Source organism: Lagopus muta, chromosome 12, assembly GCF_023343835.1.
Source record: "Lagopus muta isolate bLagMut1 chromosome 12, bLagMut1 primary, whole genome shotgun sequence".
NCBI classification, from domain to species: Eukaryota; Metazoa; Chordata; class Aves; order Galliformes; family Phasianidae; genus Lagopus; species Lagopus muta.
The window spans coordinates 6,648,314-6,664,505 of NC_064444.1; positions in this window are offsets into that span (position 1 = coordinate 6,648,314).

Genomic DNA, 16,192 nt, shown 5'->3' on the forward strand with positions numbered 1-16,192 from the left:
GCTTTGACTCGATGATCTCTGGAGGTCCCTTCCAACCCCTACAGTTCTGTGATATTTGATAAACCTGCTGTGATGACCTGAGGCTTTTTAAAAAGACTAAGGTCCATGGATATCGGTGTTTTCTTCTATTTAGAGTAGCTTCCAGACTCAGCTGAGGATGTTCAATGTAACTCTCTCTTTCCTACGAAATTAAAGTCAGCTCACGCTGAGATGCAGAACCCAGGTTTCAGAGGCTCCTGTTTGCATCCATATATAAATTTTATCATACATCTACATCAAGAGCCTCATTTCCTACTTCTTATTATTTGTAGAGCTTCCATTCAAACTGGCCAGAGCTTTCTATATTCCAGTTTCCAGTCGCTAGCTTGAGCCTCTTCGGGTCCTGTACCTCCCTAAACCCAGCTCTTGTACACCTTCTCCTACCTGTCAGCCCACCCAGGAAGACTTATCAGATCACTCCTCTCCTGCTAAACTGACATTTGAATATCATAGAAGAAAAGACCATAGAAAAAAAAAAAAAAAAAAAAAAAAAAAAAAAAAAAAAAAAAAAAAAAGACTATTAGATTAAACACAGCATGCAAAACTTATAATATGATGGAAAGTATAGTAGTAATACTACAGTGCCAAATTCTTTAGCTGCAGCAAATGAGGACAAGCCCAAACACAGCAGCCATGGGTACAAAAACAAAAGAACAAATCTACTTACCTTTGATAGACCTCACAAAGGCAGAAATCTTCAGTGAGATACCCTCGACTCCACTGCCAACCCTTAAATGAGGTCTGGGAAGGGGTGGATCCTGGTTCCACCCCTTCCAGTCACTCAGATGCATTGCATACACCTGAGCTCTCCTGGGTTGGCCCTGCCTTCCCATCAGGTGCTCAATTACTGCTTCAGGGCATGACTTAGCATTTCCACTATAGAGTGGCAGTCTAGTTAAATCCCTTGAATTGTGGATTCTGATACATTTCATTCAGGAGTGTAGGTAGGAATTTAAGTATAAATCCCCATTTTAATTTGAGTATCAAATGAATAACTTCAGAAAGGACTGATTGCTGCTATATGTGAAGATATCACATATTTGGGCTAAAGTCTGTTATCTGGTACGCTGAACTATTTTGCAATATCTTGAATTTAACATGTAAAATAGAGAACAATAGTGAGATCATCAGGTCCCAGTCCAAGGAAGCTCTCTATTTATATTCTGCTCCTTGGCCACTGTGGTCATACTGCAATAAGCCATACAGGAATACTTGGGAATTCAGGAGAACTTTTGCAATTCCAAAGCATTCAGATGATATCTCACTAAGGAATAAATTAAAAAATCATTTGTTCAACCACCCTCTGTACTTCTGCAACCTCCCCCCCACCTTCTGGAATGTATGAAACAGCAGTTAGAAAGAAGAAGCATAGAAAACAAAACAAAAGCTAATGAACTTACTAAGTCCACAGGTTGGGCAAGAAAAAAAATTACTGCCTTTCTTCACATGGATAAATAAAAAGAATGTGGTGATACCTTTGCAAAATGAAGATAAATGTTGTTTAAAATAGAAAGCCCTTGACAGCTGCTAGGTTTCAGCTCTTGGTGAATGACTTAACTTCTTGGTGTGCTTCTGAAACACGGGCTTCACAACAGAAAAGCTTCTTCAAGGTGCCTACTGTGGAGGAAAATAGGATATTTATTTACTTCTACACTAAACTATTTTAAAGTGTTCTGACTCATCAGAATGTGAGAGCACAATTGCCAGTCACTCTGTTTTCATCAGGCCAGATCTGAATGGAAGCCTTCTCATCATCAGATAGCTTTTAGTGAATGCTCAGAGATATTCTTACACAAGATTAAGGAATCAAGAAATTGCAACATGTAATCTGTCTGAGACTAGCTCAGACCATCCTCTCAACTTTCTGTTTCAGTACAAGTAATGGTGATTCTGCTATTTATCTTCCAGACATATTACAAAAAATTAATTCTTTGAAGTCATTTGTAGGATAAAACTGAACGCTGCTTATTAATATCCTTAGATTCAATAAAGTTTCAAAGACTTTCTTTCATGGAAATATAGATTTCAAGGCCAGGAGGGCCATGATTTTGTCTGTGATTAGCTAATTCTGCTTCCTTTTATATTATGTTCAGACATTTTAATTGCAGTTGTAAATTGTTTTAAAATTCACCAGTCATGCTAACTGAAAAATTAAAAAATAAGGAACACTAGTATAGATGCATATGTTTTTATATATATGTATGCTGTGGGTAAACTAGTGAAATCAATAGTTTAAAGATTTAGCAATAAGTGAGTGAAATCACTAGTTAAGTATTTTTTGTGATTGGTTGTGTGAATTACAAAACAAAGATTAAAGGACTTGGCAGAAGTCTTGTTCTTCGACACCCTTTCACTTTCTATTTCCTTTGTCCTTGGAGATTGTCATAATGCAGCTCTGTGCTTTTTCAGCTAGACTTTGCCAGATGTCTACTCCTTGCATATATTTGGAGTTAAGCTTAATTTAATTGTGCCCCAATTCAAGAGTATTCCTATGCTGGCAAGTTGATTAAGCATGGTGGTAATTTTAATTATCTTCTTATCTCTCACTGGAGTGTAGTTAGTGGAGCTGATAAAGTTAACCCCATAGATTTTTATTTTTTTTTAATCAGGCCTCAGACAAGAAGGATAAAGCTTTCTTTTCAAAAGGAAGGATTGGTCTTTGCTTGTCTAAAGCTGTTTCTTCTCTACTCCTCTATCCATCAGCAGATCACTTTCTTCAGAGGGCCATGACATTACAGTTGGTTCACCTGGCTTTTTTTCCTTGTTAGTTTTGCTCTTGTCTGTGATTCACTGCTGTCTTTTACATATGACAGTGTAAGTTGGCAGCTTATGGTTTTATTTTCATTATTTTTTGCCAGATGTTTCCCTCCCTACATGATTCATTCTATTCTGTGGGTACGACAGAAATGGCACAAAGCCAGCATTTAAAAGATACCAGTTAGTGCCAGTAAAGACTCGAGGAAGCACACTGTCAGATTTGCATGCCACATTCATGCTGAAATCATACGGATGCATGGGGCTAACATTTCATTTAATAACCACATTAAGATACTATTCTCAAGCATTAGACTTAAGTGCCTTGTAACTCGTTTAATTTTCTTTCTGAAAATATATTATCAGAAGCCAGTAGGAGTAACAGCAGCATAATTTAAATATCACTCTGCTTCCAATAATGACTTTCATATTCAAGCATTCTACTCCACTGACAAAGCTTGCATCTCTGCTAGAGTGTTTCTGTTCATACAGCTCTGTTTTCAGCCAGGCGTGCACAGAACCTTGAGTGTGCTTTTATATACTTAATCTGGGCTTTAATTAACACACAGAAAAACAATAGCTTTGAGCGAACAGAGAGGAACTCTATAAATGGGAAGGTCATTCACAAAACAAAGGAGAAAAGTCCTTACTGTAAAAAAACCCCAATATGCAGCATCTGAACTTTTCTTGCATTGTTTGAAAATCAAGCCAATTGCAGACTTTCTGCACATCTCAGATCATTAATATATACAAAAGGATCCCTGCTTGCCTTACAGATACGCATGCTCAGCATTTGTCTGCAGAGGTTTTCATCTTGCCCTGAAACTCCATCCTGGCAAAATGTCTGACACACATCCCAGAGCACTTCAGTTTAAGGTAATAGAGGAAATAGACCTTCATACATATATAAATGCATTCTCTTGTGCCCTCACAGGCAAAAGGCTGGCTGTAATGATCCAGCAGCACAATCCTGACTTTTTTTTTTAATGAACACAAGAAAGCTCAGCTTGTTCACATCCAAGGACACCACAGGAGAGAGCAAAATACTCAGTATAATTTGTAGACTTGAAACTGCTCATTTCACCATAAAACACTGTATAACAGACATACCAAGAGTGACATAGAGCATCCTCTTGAACTCAAAAGGAAGCAACGTATACCAGCTAAGATGGATGAGTAAAAGAGAGTACTTTCTCCAGCAGAAATTTAGGCAGGAAGAATATCATTACTGACAGCACAGTCTCACCTCTGGGATCAAACTTGCATTCCTGTGCGGCACTGAAACTACCGTATGAATTTCCTGAATTCCTCCATTTTGCATCTCATTTACAGAAGGCCAGCTTCAGTTATACAGAGACACAGACATACTCTAAGAGGTTCCTTCAGGCCTAAGAGATATTTGTTCAAGTTATTGATTCCTCATTACAATTTCTGCCTCCCCTGAGATATCCATAGAGATCTAACATTAGAGTACTGGCCAGTACTCTTGCTTCACTTCTAAGAGCTGATGTGTTTACATCTTAAGGGAACACTGATCTACAGCAAATCATCTTTTTCATTTCAAGTAAGCTGAAACTCCAGTAGAGAGAGACAGGACAGAAAAAAAAACTTTAAAAACCCCTTTAAAATATCATTCCTATAATTTGTTTATGAAAGACATAGGAGGCTAGAACAAAAGGGGGAAGTGATGAAAAATGAAACCATTGAAAAGCATCTTCTCCTCTTGCTGGTAAAAAGATTTCAGAACAGGTGTTTTTGGCCTGTTACTGCTGCTATCAGCCAGTATCAAAAGCAGTTGGCAATGCTCTCATCATGCAAGAATTCCAATCAGATAACTGAGTATATTCTAATTACTGTAGTAACACCTGTTGTAGTCCTAAATGACTAACTTATCACAGCAGACAGGCCTGCCTTCTCTTTAGGTTTCATTGACTCTTAAATTTCTGCTTCCTCTAATTGCATGTCTAGCTTACCAAACAAATGTTGTAGTCCCCATTTATTCTTTGCCACTTCATGCTTTAATCCTCTCTACATTAATGGTTTGCTGCCATCTCTCACCTACACTGTGATTATGTCTACCCCACTTCACTCCAAGACAGCAAACTGTCTTTTCTATTCACATTAGTGCTTGGCCGAGTGATTCATCCAAATGATATCTTTTTAGGCTGGCTTTACCAGTGATATCCATATACAGGTACTTATTGTGTGCTACCACAAAAACATCATTTCTAAAAACCTGTTTCTTTGCTATTGAGCTCCATATAAAATGCAAGTTTTTTTCCACAGGAAACAGCTCTTCTATCTTTTCCATTTACGCTTACCAAAAGCATCTGCCAATCACTTTCCAAAGTTGTTGCCAAGCACAAATTGTGGCACTGAATTGACTCATGTTGCTTCACTCAGGGATACAGCACGCATCACTTTTGTCCTGATCTGGACCAATTCAAATAATTTGGAGAGAAATAAAAATTGCTGTTTGATTTCAACAGATTTAGGGTCATATTCCTTAAATGTCTTTTGTATGCAAACTTTGATGTGTATAGTGACAATTAACACACACCAAGGTATACATAAATGCAGGCTACATCTTGCTTTTGCAAGCACAGTGATCAAGATTGGGAAGTAAATTAATGAATCTAAGAATCTATAAAAAGCGGGAGTATATTTCCGCAGTTTTCCTTTTGCAAGTGCCATGTGAATTTTACTTTGAGTATTTAAATCTTTTGCTGATCATGTCGTGGATTAATCCCCACATTGCGACAATCAATGCAGAACTGCTCTCTGCAACAGTACCTAACAACATACATCTCCTTTTCACACCATCACTCTGAAATCTAGAAACTGTTTCTCTTGCGTGGTCTTGAAGGAAATCTAATACTCTGGTAGACACTGTAAGCTTTAGTTAACCATCTCAGTTTCATGAATTTAGCCATGTACACTGATTTTCATAAGAACAAAAACAGTTGAATTCTGTTTGTGTGAAAGTTCTTTCACTTGAAAGTTACCACACTATGATATTATGATATTATTAGGATACTATGATATTATGAGAAATCCACAACTTCAGTTGTGCATTTGGAAAATATGTAAAACATCAACAATCTGAGTGCAGCAGGATCACAGATTTTTCCCTCTGTATAAATAGTGTACTTCCAGAGCACAAAGCCTGTAGTTGCAAATTCCAATATCTTAAACATGAGACTGACTACAAGAAAACATCAAAAACTTATCTCACTAAACTAAACTGCCTTATTAGACTCATCAGAAAAAATATGTTTTAGCTCCCACTTAGATATCCTTCCTTGTTCTTAGAGATAAAAGTAAACTCAAGTCATGACTCAAGTTAGTTTAGTTTGGATTGTTACAATTTGTCATCAATATCAACTGCCAGGAGGGCCAAACACTTTTAGTTCTAGATGTGAAAAATGCCTTGACTACAGCTAAAGTGGGGAACTAAAACTACCTTTCAGCCAGCTGTGGCTCGCCGCTCCCTCTGGAAATTGCACCCAGGGCATGTTGCTGTGGCCGAGTTGCTTCTGGCCAGACAGCCTTGGGTTGATCTGGGTGGGGAGACATTTGTTAGGACAAACGCTAAGTACCAAGTAGAATTTTGAATCAATCCTCTGCCAATTAAGCATATATGATTAAATTACATAAAAAGAGTGAGATCAAACATACTACAGTTTGGAAGAAAGGCTGTTTTCCATAGCAAAAGACTACACTTCTATCTATTGTCAACTTTCTCTTTGGAGGTCCAGAATGAATTTAATAGAACATACCTAAGCTTTCAAAGTAAAGAATTCAGAGGAGGTTTTTCTATAGATTCATGCACAAAAGTACAATTGCTCCCCTGGAGCAGATTTATTTATTTATTTATTAATCTGGAGATTTAAAAGATTACCTGCTCTTTAAGTCAATCCAGGCTGGTTTCTCTTCTCTTCCTCTTTCCTTCTCTTCTCTTGCTCATTTTGACATTGCCTCTGAATTGAACACTGGACTCTGGTGATGATTAGCATGGAGTGCTATTGTGATACCAGAGGTGGGATTGCTGCTGAAAGAATGGTCACGGCAGTTACACACGACGATCCAAAACATTTTCACATGCACATGCACAAAGACCTCATTAGTCACATAAAGAAATCATGTTTATAAAATCACCATGTAACAAAATAGGCCAGCTGTTTAAATGATTGGATTCTGCAAGGGAAAAACAAGGGCATCTCCTTTGCATACAAACACTTTTTGTTCACGGTTCTAGCATTACTTTTTTTTTTCTTGTGGTTTGCCTATTTATACAGCTGATACATTTTTTCCTGTATGTTTATTTTTAAGGTGACTGTGTTTTACACATGCCAGGGCTTTTACATGATTGTATAATTATTTTTTTTTTCCCTAACCTGTTTTGTTACCTATGTGGATAAAATTAATAGAGAATGATGACTTATTTAATAAACTTTATTAAGCCTTTGAGGAAAATTCAGTGTACTCATAAAGAGAGGCACTACGGAATGTATTCACTCTATCATGACACAGAAATTACAATTCTAAGCTAGAAATAAATGGCATTCTAGAAAAAGCAGAAGGAACAACATATAAGGAGTTAATAATGAACAACTTGTCTTCATTTTCAGACCCTTTAATCCTGCTATTGTGCAGTTTTCACACAGTGCTAAATTGAATTACTGCATCATTTTTTACAATTTCTTCATACAGTTGACCCAGTTTATAGCAGGTTTGAAAGCATTATCATTGCTTAAGGTTCAAAGATGCTGCCGTGTATTGCATTACAAGTCAATCTCTGCGGAAGTATTTTGATGTGATTTTGCTTTTGGATATAGAAGAGCAGATATCCAAGTGAAGGATGGCATTTCATTTTATCATAACAATGTCTCGTAATACTTTTTTATTCAATATGTATAGTCTCATTTTCCTCGTATTTTTTTCTCTAACTTTCTTGGTCTAATAAAGTGAATCCCCACTTTATGTCTCCAAATGATTTTATGCAAAAAGAAGATTGAAGAGAGTCCTAACATAGCTTTTTATTACTGTGCAGCAGATATATTTAGTTGACGCTACTAGAACAACTAAAAGGAATGCATTGTTTCTAGACGTCGCATCACTTCCAAAATGCTCCAATTGAGAAATTCTCTACCTGAAGTTTTCTTGTTCTACTGTGCGGTGCTTTCTACAGCTTCTTTTTAGCACATAAACACAGTGCTCAATTTAACTGTGTTTGAGGCAGTGTGTTTTAGGTAAAGCATTTCATTTTCTCAAGGTCATTCTTTATGCTTCAGGTGTTAATTTGTGTTGTTCTTGAAGAATTCTTATTATTGATAGTAGAGTCCTTGGTATATGTTATATTGAAGTATTGCTAATGTATGAACTGTAACATTAAATTTTTAATCTAATCAATCAAATGCCATGCATATGCAATAGATGCTTGGCTTTTACTAAGATTAATTACCATGTGCTGTGAAAACCAACTCTGTAAGGTGAACTATTGCATGCATACAGACACACACAATGAAATGAAAAGAAAGCAAATTGTGCAAAGGGATGAGCACTGTAATAAGTTAATGACTACTTCTGTCATTCAAAACATATGCATAGCCTTTAAGACAACACAAAACAAAGATTAAACGCATGTTAAATCAACTATCTATTAAAGCATTTAGAGCTCTTTTCCAGATTCTTCATGAAAATTATGCAATCTGTTGCAAAACTAAACACTTGTCTTCCAGATGGTGCTCAGAGTCTGTCTGAGCAAACACTCCTTCCATGCTCTGCGTAACAAATTGTGCATATTTTTGTTCAATGTGCTTCATTTTATTCATTTGAGGACTTCTACAGTGCACATGCTATGTAGAGATTACTGAATTTGCATTGTAAAATCCAGTAATGTTGTATTTATATACCTGATTACAGTTCAGAAGTGGAATATACTTCATCATGGAAAATGGCAGCATCTCCTTTATTGCAGGCTGGAAGATTCAAATTGACAATGTTTACTGCATATATTGATCTTGGTTGTAATTCTCACAGGTCACTGATAGTCACCAACTAAAAAATAAGTAGCTAATTGCTTCTTTTGGACAGTATTGCAAATTTAAGCTTCTGCAATGGTGTTTTCAAGGAGGGTTTTACTATGCCAAATAACAGTTATGATTGCAATGGGAATAAGATTAAGACTGCACTTAGTACTTTTATAATTTTATTAGAAGATACATTTACTGATGGACTTCATGACCTTGAGGGTCTTTTCCAAACTAAATGACTTTGTGATTATTCATGCACTAGACTGTGTACACTTCTGGCTGGGACTTCGGTCCAGCTAGAAACAGACGAAAAATTACTAAAATATGAGAAGTCTCATCTGCCACTGATGAGGCTTCAATTCAGTTTTTAATTCTTGCCATCTTTTAAAATATTTTCTCTGACCAGTATTCTGCTTGAAAAATGTGAGTTCCTTGTCAAGTGAAGATGGATACACTGCTGTTACTGAATTACTTAAATATGTGGAATGGGAGTAAATTAACAGACATTCCTTTTGTGAAGAAGCCCTTTCTGAGAACCATTTTGTAACTTGTCTTCACAATGATAAGGGAATCAGCCAGTGTGCCAGGCAGTAATACTTGGAGCAGAGTCACCTGAAAACGTAGATCAGAGCTTTGTCAAGACAGATCAGAGTATTGTCAAGTATAATTATTCCACAACATCTCTTGAAAATCTGGTCCAGTGTTTTAACCACCTGTATTATGGAAAAATGTTCCCTGAATCTAAAGGCTTTCTTTTAATACAATTGGTGTCTGTTGCTTCTTGCTGTTTTGCTGAAAAATATTACAGGAATCTGAACATAAATCTCTATAGCTCTCCTTTAGGTTTTTAAGAATATTATGAACCATTCTTTTGTTTCTTTATGTACCTGGAAGGAGTCCTTGCTAGGGACTGAATTGAGAGTTTACAGCCAGCAGTTCTTCAGACCCTCCTCATCTGTTTTAAAATGGGCATAACATTTGCCTTTTCTAGTCCCCAGCTCTCATGACTTTTCAAAGATGATGGCATCCTTCCAGTGGCATCAGGTAGTTCTGTCAGCATCTTTGGGTGCATCTCATTCAGCAACATGGACTTGGAGACATTTAAAACTGGTGGATGAGACCCTGAGCAGCCTTCTGTGGTTGATCTGACCTTGAGCAGGAGGAGGCCAGACCAGATCTCCAGAGGCCCCCTTCAACCTCAGCTTGTCTCTGACTCTGTATATGTCCAGCAGATTTAAGTGGTCTCTAACTGTCCAGTAAATCTACACTGCACTTGTATATTTTGCATTACAAAGCAGGTTGTCCAGTTCTCTGAGTAGAGCAGTGTAACACTTCATAATCTGTGCGATATGATATGCCTATTTTAAATTTATGAAGCTGTAAACCAATTTCCTGTACTAATAAACACCTCATTTTTTTCATTCCCAGTTATCCTCTTAAAATCACTGCACTGCCTTACTCTTTTTCTCTTGTCCTTGTCTTGTAAGAAAGAAATAGGGTGCGAGGGAGACAAAAAATAAAAGACAAGAAACGGCAGCACACAGAAATAAATGATACTTGGGGAGAATCCAAGATCAACAGACCAGCGAGCCCACTCATTGTTCTTTATCATTTTGGCTCTCTTCCAGCCCCTCTAGGTTTCTGACTCTTCCAAACTGCTTTCTGCATTCTCACATATGTTATAGAAAGTATTATGATTTCAGAGAAGTGCTTTAATTTTTAACAGCTTGCCCTGCAAAGGAAGTGGACCAGTTTTTGAGGGAGGAGAGGAAGGGAGCTTGTTGCTCTGTTTTTCCTTAACGTATGTGTGCAATCTTGATTATTCTTAACAGAAGATCCATATGTGTATAGTATTACTGGAGGAGAAATGGACACCTTTTGCATATAATTTACTGGGCATAGTTATCTGTAAAACTGTTTGGTCTTGGATTCATCCAGCAATATAATAAATATTTCAAACCTAGCACATCAAGCCTGCTGCCATTTTTTGCAGTGAGGAACACAATAGTTTCGTTTTGCATTTTATCACTAAAATGCTCAGTTTTTCTAATGTAGCAAAAAGGCAGGGTAGTGGTATGAAAAGACAATGATAGGAATGATTTTATCTGTATTTTTAATAGATCCCTTCCAAATGTAATAAATTTTGAAAATTACTGATGGAATCTACATAGTTAGTAGAATACCTGAGCCCTTCTGATCTGTCAGGCTACAGGCTAGAAACAAGTTTATAACTTAACAGCTTAGGCATAAAAGCTCAATTCATGTAAGCATTATTGGAGTAATTCTCCACGTTTAGAACCCAAAGGCCCAATGATACCTTTGACATTGCAGCTATCCTAACACCTACCCTTATGCACAACACTGCTTGCTGTGTATCCAGCAGAAACAAAAAGCTCCGTGGCTTGGCAAGACTTCCTTTTGTGCCACTAGATGTGGTCTGGATGTAAAAGACTTTTTAGGGGCGAAACTAACTGCAGCTGTAGACTGATTGCAACTACTCAGGTCCACTATTCAAGCTGGAGTGATAGAGACATCACTGGAACTAGATTTTCAAGACTATTTTTTTTTGCATCTTTCATAGTTAAACTAACGCATATTGGCCACCCAAATGACAGCTGCAGAGTCCAAGAGATCCTAAGGAGGGACAGAAATTTGTATGTTCAAAAACATTTGAAAAATTTGAGTTTCCAAACTTTTCTGCATACATTACTTCAAATTATTAAACATGCTTTTATTCTCATTGATATCATTGTTTAAATATGTACATGACCAAGTTAAGCTGTGGTTACTGTTAAATGTATCACAAGACATGCATCTCACACAATCACAGAATCATAGGGCTGGGAACGATCTCCAGAGATCATCTAGTCACTAACCCCCTGCTAATGCTGGTTCCCAACAGCATGTTGCATAGGAAAGTAATGAGGCAGGTCTTGAATATCGCCAGAGATGGACTTTCTCAAGAAGTTCCCTGTATTTCTATAACTGGGGAGCCCAGAACTGGACAGAGTACTCCAGATGTGGCCTCATCAGGACAGATTAGAGGGGGAGGATAACATCCCTCATCCTGCTGGCCAGCCATGCTCTTTTTAAAAACTCTCCAAATGAAGAGGGAGGGCTGCCAGCAAACCCTGATTCTGGGCTGCAAATGCAGCACAATATTCCAGGGGCTATGAATGGAGAAGAAAAATGTTCAAACAGACTCTGAGCCAGGCTGACTCAGACCAGCGACAAGTAGAGACAAATCAGCTCAGCTGAGCATATCACAACAACAGGTAACTAAATAAATAATGTTTGAAGCTCCTGTATATCCCAGCTATCCCCATGCTCATTCTTTTAGGAGTTTTCCATCTGTAGATGAAAGCAGCTTTCATAGAGACATGTATTTAAATTCTCACTTTGACTCCTACTTTTCATTGCTTTCACTGCATCCCTAATAACAACAACAATCAGATAAAGCTGCTCATTTGACTTTCAGAGTCAGTGCTCAGTAGGGCTGGAAATATGCAGTTTTTGGATGCAGTTTGCCTTTCAATGCTAGAAAGTGCTTGTCACCATTATTAATTAAGAATGACATTTACTCTCTTCACTGGTTCTAACCATGCACACCATGATCTCTGTAGCATATAAATATTGTAATTTACAGATGGGTGAAGAACAGATTTGCAGTTTTAAGGATTTATGTGGGTTGTGGTTGCTCAGAGAAAATTCTGGCTTTGGGGGTTTATTTTGTGGTTGCTTCTTTGTTCTGTCTGTTTGCTGACCAATTCTGATATATGGTTACAGAGCTGTGCAAGTAAATTACAAAACTGAGAGTGAGTCATCCTGGCACCTTCTACAAGCTCTGGTCAGGTACTCCTATAGCATGACTAACGAAAGTTTCCTCTGCTACAAGTCTTTGTTTCTGACTGCTGCTGTAACAATTTGGTTACAGAAATCTGTGAACAGAGATACATATATAAACTATGGTGGAAGGAAAAGATATTTGTACAAGTAAGCCAGCAATATGCTGTCTTGCTAGTTAGCCAAGTGAATCACAATTTGCCATGCCTTTCAATATGTGTGAATTATGAACAGGCCACAGTGTGCTTGGAATTTTGCTGTCAGTCTGGTAGTTGAACTCAGAGAATTTAAAACATGAAGCAAGTAGCTTGAGGGACATTCAGAAGGGAGAGATTTGTAAAACCTGATTGCTAGCACAGATAGCTACATGTGATAAGCATAGTTTTATGTATCTATTTACATATTAATTACAATTCAGCTATGGCATAATTATAGATGCTCAATATAGGGATTTATCCAAACATCAGTGGCATCAACAATACAATGAAGACTTTTGAGGGCTGACACAGCGCTCACTTAAAATGCTGGGTTGGTCCTGATTGCGTTTTTGTTGGTTGTTTTGTTTGTTTGTTTGCTTGCTTGCTTGTTTTTTGTTTGTTTGTTTTGTGACAAGTAGCTTTCTTGTGTAAGGACTCTCTCAGTACAGCTTTTCAGAGTCATTTACTGACATTTATTAAATAGAAATGCCAATTTCAATGAGCATAAAACAAAGAACCTAGAATACCACATCTGCTGTTCTGACTACTTCTGCAATTACTATCGAGAACACGCAATACCACAAACACATCTCCTGAAGAGGTAGCTGTGAAAAAGAAGATGAACATATAATAAAAGGGAAGGGTGGCAAAGGCAGGTCATCATTCATAAAAGCTATTAAGAATATGTTGTATTTCAGTCAGAAAACTAATTTCATTGGCTTCAATCAGATTTTCGGAATAGAGTCACGAAGAAAAAATTCATAAATATTATTTCTCACCCTGTCAATAGTAATCACAAGAGAAATAAGTAAGATTTAAAGAAGAATGAAGGGAAACTGAGAAGCCAAAAAATGTCATTTAAGGAAGAGGTGAATAGTACCATCCATAGGGCAGACAATGCACATGTGATATGAGTCAGGCAGAAGAGGCACCCTGGGACACCAAACATGACAAAAAAATTACATTTCTATAACAAGATACAAACCACAAATTACATCATTCCTCTCCAGGATAGAAGGAACCTGTTACAACTTAAGTCTATTAGATGCTATGTTGATCCTACACCCATGTGCAGATGCCCATGCCTTTTTACATTTCATATGGAATTTATTTTGGCTGTTCCTAAGTTAACCCTTAAAAAAAATATATGAGCCTGTTCTTAGTCAAGTGCCTATGCTTCTGCAGTCCAGTCATTTCAGATATTTCTATTAGCAGTGAATGAAAGTATCTTTTCTTTGCATCAGTATAGGAGACTGTTATGGTTTATGATAATCAGCACAAGTTCCCTTAATTAGCATTCCAAAATATATATTAAGAATCAATTCCCCATGCAAAACCATACCTAAATGCTCTGAGGAGGGGGAATGTTAGCAGAACTATCCTATCCATGAGCTACTGTGTCCTTTTCGCGCTCTTTCAATTTATTCCAAGTTCCAGACAGGAGACAGAGTACAAGCTGGGACACTATGCTTTTTTCTTCCTGCTCTCCTACTATCATGTTTCTATAGATATGCACATTCTCTTGGTTCTAGAGACATTGTTTCTATACACTAATCTTTGTCAGACACAAATTCACATTCTAATCTTCCAAATTTTGTTGTCAGTTCCTGGTTCAATAGTAATCAATATAAATTAATATTTTTTTTATGATGTACAAAATCAGAGATACATACAGAAGGTTATCTGTGTGTGAACAGATGGATGCCGATTACATCTAGAGGTAGTATAATTCCAGACTTCCTTATATGTGTTGTGTTTTTCTTTTTTAGCAAAGAATATTGAACTATATATAATCAAATTAAGAAAGGTTCAATAATTAATATAAAAATTATTCAGATGTGCACAGTGGTTTACATTCACGCCCTGTATATTTAAAAATTAATAGAAAATATTAGCATCTTAATAACCGAGATCACAGGAACGTATGAGATTACACACATTACAGTATATTAACTATTATCTGCAGTTTGACAGGAAAATGCTTAACCTCAGAATAAATAGGATATGCACTCAAAAAGCCCCTAAGGTTTTGTTACTATTAAGCCAATATGCTCCTTGAACACACATACCTGTGTGCATCTGCTGGAATCAGAAGTACAACATGCTCTCTCACAGAATTTTTCTTTGTTTGGAAATCCATAAATCTGGGAGGAAAAAATGAAAGCAATGAAGAGTGACTTTACTACTAAATAATGTAATAAAATTAGCATTACATGTAATTCTTTTTAATTATCATTATTATTTGTATATATTTTTCACTTTTACTGTACAGTTTCTTTTACCTCTCAGGAATTTTTGCTTCATGAGTTCAGCAAGCTGGCAATAGAAACAACATAATGAATTATTTTTGGCCAAACGGTTTGTGTCTTCACACCTATACTGGGAGGTTTAACCTCCATCCATATTTATATTTATCCTCTACTTCTTCAATTCAGATGTCCCTTCAGAGGAGGCTGGTTTCATGCTGAGAGAAGATAAAAATTAGAATGCTTACCTCACATGCAATAAATTCATCATATTCATTTGTTCCCAATAACTGTGATTTAGGGAAAAAAAAACAAAAAACAAAAAACAAAAAAACAACAAAACACTTCAGATTCTAATGCATAACAGTTAGTTTCTATTCTATAGCTCAAAAGATAAAAAGGATCTGGGAAGGGAAAAAGGGAGGGGCAGAGGGTGAGAAAGTGGTTTTTGTTTTGTTCTAGTCTTTATTCAGAGCTACAAACACTGAAATATTCATAATAGAAAGGTTACTATATTGCTGTGGCTCAGAATCATAAGAAAATGTCTGACAGCATAATTATAAAAGGACTGGTACAACAGCACAGCAGATAATTGGTGCTACTGTTGTTTAAGCAGGGAGCCTAGCAAAAATCCAGTCAGCCACATTCTTAGTGTAGGCAGTCCTCAGTCAGGAACAAGATGGGTTCGGAGCCTCTGTTTGCTGCTGCATACTGAACTGCTGCAAGGTGGACTGCAGCAAAACCTTCCAACAATTGGTAAAGATGCATAAATTACTGTGAAATGCAGGGCAAAAGAAATTGGCATTCAGGCAGGCCAGCCAGCACAGACAGTCCATTATCTCCTTAACCACATAACTGACTCAGACACAACTGCCTGATCAATCTGGAGGCAGATGCTATAGCTAGAAAAGTATTTTATAAGCTTGGCATCTGGGTGCTGTGATTGCTCAAAGGAGGCTGGGTACAATCCAATGAGGTGAACTGCAGCCTGCTGTGGACTTACAATTACACATGCTTTCTCCGTGGGAAAATAAAGCAGGTAAAAGAGCAACTTTGGGTAGAAAATGTGACCTAGGGT